This window comes from Peromyscus eremicus, chromosome 17 (assembly GCF_949786415.1).
Source record: "Peromyscus eremicus chromosome 17, PerEre_H2_v1, whole genome shotgun sequence".
Lineage (NCBI taxonomy): Eukaryota > Metazoa > Chordata > Mammalia > Rodentia > Cricetidae > Peromyscus > Peromyscus eremicus.
Genome location: NC_081433.1, coordinates 59953747 through 59960142, shown reverse-complemented (window position 1 = coordinate 59960142; position 6396 = coordinate 59953747). Strand labels below are relative to the sequence as shown.

The following is a 6396-nucleotide window of genomic DNA, read 5'->3' as shown; positions in this document are numbered from 1 at the left end:
CACTTTCTTCTGCTTCTTCTATGTTGTGATATTGCTGTTTTAGAACCTCTAGGTTCTGGTGGTGTCATATTGCTCTATATGTTGTATGTATTTTTGCACTGGCATCTACCCATCTCTTCCTCCAATAGATGCAAGAGGTGTCTGTGTCTGAGGGAGCTGCTCTTGGTGCAATCTTTGCTTGCTGTATCTGTGTCTCAGGGGGCTACTCTTGGTCCAGTTGGACTTCTTGGTCTAATTGGAGATGGCAGATTCTGTGTCTCAGGGGGCTGCTGAGGTGGCAGGGAGGTGAGTGGGGTTTTGGGTAGGGAGTGGGTCTTGTAGATTACAAGGTCCAATGAGAGATTTTGGTGGAGAGGGCTGCCTGCAGCAGTCTTCACTGCTGGCCTGCAACTGGGGCAGTTATGGGTGGGGGTTGTGGGAGTCATGGATTGTGCCCTAGAGCCTAGGTCCTAGAGGCAGGACTCTCTGGGTAGGAGAAGAGTCACTTACCTGTTTGTCCAATCGGAGCTGGTGGATTCTGTGTCTCAGAAAGCCACTGAGGTTGCAGGAGAATGGGTAGGTTTGGAGTAGGGAGTGAGTCTTGTAGTTTGCAGGGTCCATTGGGGGGTGTTGGTGTGGAGGCCTGCCTGCAGGGGTCTTCCCTGCTGGCCTGCAACTAGGGCAGCTATGGGTGGGGGGTGAGGAGGGCATAGGTTATGTCTTAGGGCCTAGGTCCTAGATATAGGACTCTCTGGGTGGGAGAAGAGTCATGGTCCAATCACAGCTTGCAGTTCTGTGTCTCAGGGAGCCACTGAGGTCACAGGGGGATGGGTGGGTTTGGGGTAGGGAGTGGGTCTTGTAGATTGCCAGGTCCAATGAGGGGTGTTGGTGTGGAGGCCTGCTCTCAGGTGTTTTCCCTGCTGGCCTGCAACTGGGGCAGCGAGGGGTGGGGGCATAGGTTGTACCCCAGGGCCCAGATCCTACAAACCCATTGATATTTCTTAACAGGTTGAGAATTATTATAAGTAGGCTCCATGAAGGCAAATTTTTCTCTACCCTTTTCTTGTAAAGGTATAGTGAAGAAAGTCTCTTAAATCAATAACTATAATAGACCATTGTTTAGGTAATAGAGAAGAAGGGGAATTCCAGGCTGTAAATTGTCCATTGACTGAATCACCCTATTAATAACCCTCTTAAGTCTATTACTGTTCTCCACTTTTCCAGATTTCTTTTAATAACAAATACAGGAGAATTCCAAGGACTGGTTGATTCCTCAATATGTTGAGCATTTAGCTGCTCCTGTATCTGCTGTTTTAAGGCCTATAATTTCTCTGTTGTCAAAGGCCATTGTTCCACACAGACAGGTTTGTCAGTTAACCATTTTAAAGGTAGAGCTGTTGGTACCTTTGAAAGATCAACATCTGTTGTGCCCTGTTTTTGTACAGCCTGAATGGTTGGTGACTGTTCTCTATAATATACCTTTTAATATTTTTCCCAGATACACATGTTAGTTTATGGTTTGTTTCTGAGATTGGAAGAATGTTAATCTGGGTATTCCATTGCTGTAAATTTATTGCTGTATTAGCCACATATGACTTTAATTTTCCTTTCTGTCTTTCTGGCCCTATACATTTGACCCACCTTGCATTTTGTTTTACCTCCCTAGTACTGGGATTAAAGGCATGTACCACCACTGACCAGCTCTGTTTCTCTTTTAGACTGGTTCAATCTCATGTAACCCAGGGTGGTCTTGAACTCCTGATCTTCCTGCTTCCTCCTCCCAAGTTCTGGGATTAAAGGTGTGAGAGACAACCATCCAATTTCTATGGTAGCTAGCTCTGCCCTCTGATCTCTAGACAAGCTTTATTTGTAAGAACACAAACAAAATATCATACAACAGAGATGCTAATCTTCTAATGGTTAATATTACATTTAAAGTTTAGACTTTAATAGTTGCTTGGGAGATCAAAAAGCAAAAAGTCTCTAACATGGAAGCCCCTAGCTTGTATAAACTGTACTCTATCTAGCAGCCCACTTCCCTCTTTTCCCAGATGTGGAAGACTATTCTTAAATTGACTGATCTTGTAAAATTTGCTGTTCTTACAAGATAATAGGTCATAAAACTAACTACTATTTCTGCTTTTGTAATCAAATTTGCTTACTCTACTCAATGACTAGGACAGCTGCAAGGCATTTATGTTAAAATTAGACCATGCCTACTTTCAGACAGAATACATGTATCTTGTGTTTTTTTTACTTTATAAGCCTTGGGCTGATATGGCTAGGGCTCCATCTTGGGAGCACTTCAGGTGTAGACCTGGCCCTATCAGTCTGGGTGCCAGTAGCTAAATAAAAAGCCTCTTCTTATTAAAATTTATTTATGGCCATGGTGAATCTTTGATCAACCCCAGACCCATACCACAACAACCTTTGTGTTTTAAGTTTTTTGAGGCAAGGTTTAGCTACAGAGCCCTGCCTGTTCTGGAATACAATGTGTAGTGCAGAATGGCCTTGAAATCATAGAGATATGCTTGCCACTGACTCCCTAATCCTGGTTCTAAAGGTGTGTGCCATTGAGCCCAGTGAGATATTCATCTAGATAGGCTATCAGGGATATGCAAATAAAGCCTAAGAGAGATACTGCACACTGCTAAAGCAAAGCTTGTTCTGGTGAGAATGTGGAGCAGAATTCTCAGGGGTCTCTATTATGGAAGATGATTTCATAGTGTCTGCTAAAGTAAAACACAAGTACCCTTGATGACCTGCAACTCCCACACCTAGCTCAACACACAGAGGACAATTGTAGAAGGACATGATAGTCATGCAAATTAGTACCCTTCTACAACTCACATCTCCAACAATTGTTCCCCATCTGGTAGCACTGATTGGGAGGTGGGACCACATTGGTAGAAGTGACTCACTAGGAGTGGAGCATGGAAAGTTACATACTGGCTATGCATTCCACTGTCCTCTCTCCATCTTGGTCTGTTATGATGGGAGGAGCCTCTGCCACATATTCTTGCTTCCATAAATATCACCATGCCTTACCCATCGTGGTGGACTGAAATTGATTGATTGGTCCAGATTCAATCTTCCCTCCCCTACCTGTGATCAAGTACATCCAGTGTAGTTTGTTCAAACAGACTTATTTAAGAGATTGAAAACATGTAGCTTGTTATTTTCCAAGAACTATAGCTCCCAGCATTCCAGGAAGCTATCCTATTTTGGGCAAGTGGGGCTTACAAGTTAACTTTGGTCCATATATTATGAGGAGAAGAGATACACCATGGGGACAGTAATGACATTATTCTGATCAGATTTCTTCCCTATCCATGCCCATTGGTGCCTATCAACCTATGTCTGACCCTCTTACACTACAAGGCTCCTCCAGGTGAGCATAGAATATGCCTCTTCCAGAAACTTCCTGAGGGTTGGTCTTGGTCTTTCAAAACAGAATCCTGGAGTTTGTGGGATGGATCCTCCCACTCCTGTTGATATTAGACTACATTCCTCATGAACACTTGCCAAAAACTTTTGTAAGTCTCACAGATGTAGGGGCCACAGTTCCAAGCACTCTTCACCCCTCAAGCCTTGCATTGTGAGACTCAGTATGGGAGGCTGCAGATCCCCTGCCTTAGGGAGTTGAGTCCCTGGAGTAGGAGTGTTGGACACTAGGCTGATTTCTTTTTATGTAATCTCGTCAACCAAAGCTCCTGATTATGACAGAAACCAGTGGCTGAGTGAGAAATTCAAGGTGGTCCTGAATGGTCCCAATGTAGATAAAGGAAAAGGAGAGGTCTGGGGAAGCCATGGTGTCCCCACCTCATCTTCTTGCCTGGCTAAGGGGTTTGGAATCAGTTGTTTTGCTCTCATGCTCTCATTCCTGGTGGTTGCACAGTATTTCTGTGATGGGCTGTGCCCTAGCTCTTCCATTCATTGTGCAATGTGTTCATGGGGTGTCTCCCATGTTAGCAGCAGGGAGTGCAAGGACACATATCTGTCCTAACCCAGGGAAGTGAGACTGGAGCTTCATATCCCATCTGATTATCCCTGCTTGCCATACTTAATTGATGGGTCAAACAAGTTCATCCAGAGTGATTCCATCCTACCCTACCTTGCCTGTAAGCGCAACCTGTGTGGATGGGGCTGGCTGCAGGGTGGAGCATGAGGAATAACCTCCTTGGATTGGCTGAGGTGAGATGTTGAGGATGAGTCTGTGCTGTATGTGCTGCAGGTGAGGAGACAGAAAAGAGGATTGGTGTGGTCATTTTGGAGATAGAAGAAAAGAGAAAGTTGGTGTTGTGGATATTTTGGAGAACCAGGGTATGGATGTCTCCAATCAGCTGGTTAGAGTTGACTACAGCCCAGACTTTGTGAGTCTCATCCAACTCCCGCGCTGGGTTGGACTAGGCAGTGTTTGGGTCAGGAATCAGTTCTTTCAGTTTCACATCTGCACAAATCTTATTCCCATTTGAATTCTTAGCCACTTAGCCTCCTGGATGTTTCCTGTGTTGTCACCAGGTGTCCTCATAACACTAAACTATCAAATGAACACTCGTTTTAGCCCAACCTATTTTATGGTACAGTACAGACTTCCCAGAGTGAACATTAAGTTCTTAGAATAGTGAAGTCATGTTTTCCAAGTGTTCTCCTCCTATGCCTTCTGCCATAGGTCCTCTACCAGGAAGTTCACATGTTTAATGTTCATGAAATACACACATATTCAATGTATTAGAAAAAGAATTCTAACATTCTAACAATTCTAAGACTGTCACAGAACCATTTGCATGTTCTCTTGAAAGTGGTTCCGTCCACACCCCATGAATCAGCTTACTTTCCTATAGGTAGCTCAGGAACAGCCTGAAGGACTTTCTCTCCTCTCCTTTTACTCTCAAATACTCCTCAATTGATGAGGGAAACTCAAATATATTTTATTCTTCTGGAACCTATTATGTGGAACTCTCATCTTCTCCAAATACTTTTAGTTCTCTCTTCTTTGATGCTGCCTGGCTTTATTATCTGCCAGGTGCTCAGGACATTCATAGGTCTAGGCTTCAGGAATGATGGTATCCTGTTGTGGGTGGTTTCTTATTCTTCTCTGGCTTTCCATTGCTTTAGAAGGGTGAAGTGAGCTACCACAGAATCTAATAAGTAAGTGCTCATATGTTAAATCAAAGCCTGGGCAGTGATTTGATCTCTATCTTAGTGGAGATAGCTGTCTACCCCTGGCCGTTTAAGGCCATACATAACACCGATGAACATGGTCACTCTGTCAGGAAACTCATGGTGACAGGTGTTTTTGCTTCAGGAGAAACTGAAGGCATAATACTTGGATCAGCTCCCTGGAATGATGAAGTCCTTCACAGTTCCCAGGGAAGCAGATATGGTTTGTTGGTGAAAAGGTCAAAGGTAAGAAATTGGGAGTTGTTATTCTTTCTAGGGGACAGGATTTCATGCCCCTTCATTCTTGACCTTTTGTAGACTACTTTTATGGATTTCTTTGCTTATGATATCCTGGACCTGCACCATCTATTCGAACTTAATTTCCTGGATGCATTCCCAAATCTGAAGGATTTTGTTGCCCACTTTGACATGATGCCCCTGGTCCTCTTTCTTTTTTACTATCAACTTTTCCTTGATGTGTTTTTGGGCTTGGAGCATGAATTGAGTGCTTGCTTTCTGCCAGAATCTGTGCTGAGCATCTTATATTTAATGATCAAGTTTATCAGTACAGCATTCCTCCAGGGAGGATGGAATTAGTCCCATTGCTCAGATAAGAAAATGTGAAACTACAGAGGGTTAGTCACTTGCTCAAAGTTTCAGCACTAGCAGAGCTGTACTGGGGTCCCTGTTGACTTCTTGCTCCTCAGGGCAACAGTTAGTGGAGGCAGCCTGGGTTAGCAGTAAGTCAAAGGAAGATGTTGTAAAGTACCAGAGTGTAGAAAGTAACTGTACTTGATCTGTTGACTGCTTTACCAAGACTTGTGTGGAGCTTCTGTTGGAGAGTTTCATCTTGAAACATGTGTCATGGGTGTTAGGATTCTGCCCTTATTCTTCCGGGTTCTGATGGCTTACATCATCAGTGGGCACCAGCAACTGTGTACCTGCCGTGTGGTCACGCCATCCCTGCCTTAAAAAGCCAGACGCAGACCCCCATACTCTCCTTTCTGTGTTTCCTCTCTTCTCTCTCTCTCTCTCTCTCTCTCTCTCTCTCTCTCTCTCTCATCTCTCTCTCTCTCTCTCCTCCCTTTCTCTTCTGGCCTGGCTTCTTTCTAGTAAAGCTCTTTCTAACTCTGGTAGTCGTGGTCGTGACCCATGACTTTTCCACCAGTAACTCGCGCTGTATACCTATCAACGGGCTTTCTTCCCTCACTTCTTTTCTGTTTTCTTTTGAGTGTCCTCATGTTCTTTCTGTAA

General features: G+C 44.1%; 1 pseudogene; it reads left to right on the top strand.

The window, feature by feature from the left end:
• Positions 1–241: 241 nt before the first annotated feature.
• On the top strand, positions 242–5739 carry LOC131894264 (glutathione S-transferase Mu 4-like; annotated as a pseudogene).
• Positions 5740–6396: the final 657 nt, after the last annotated feature.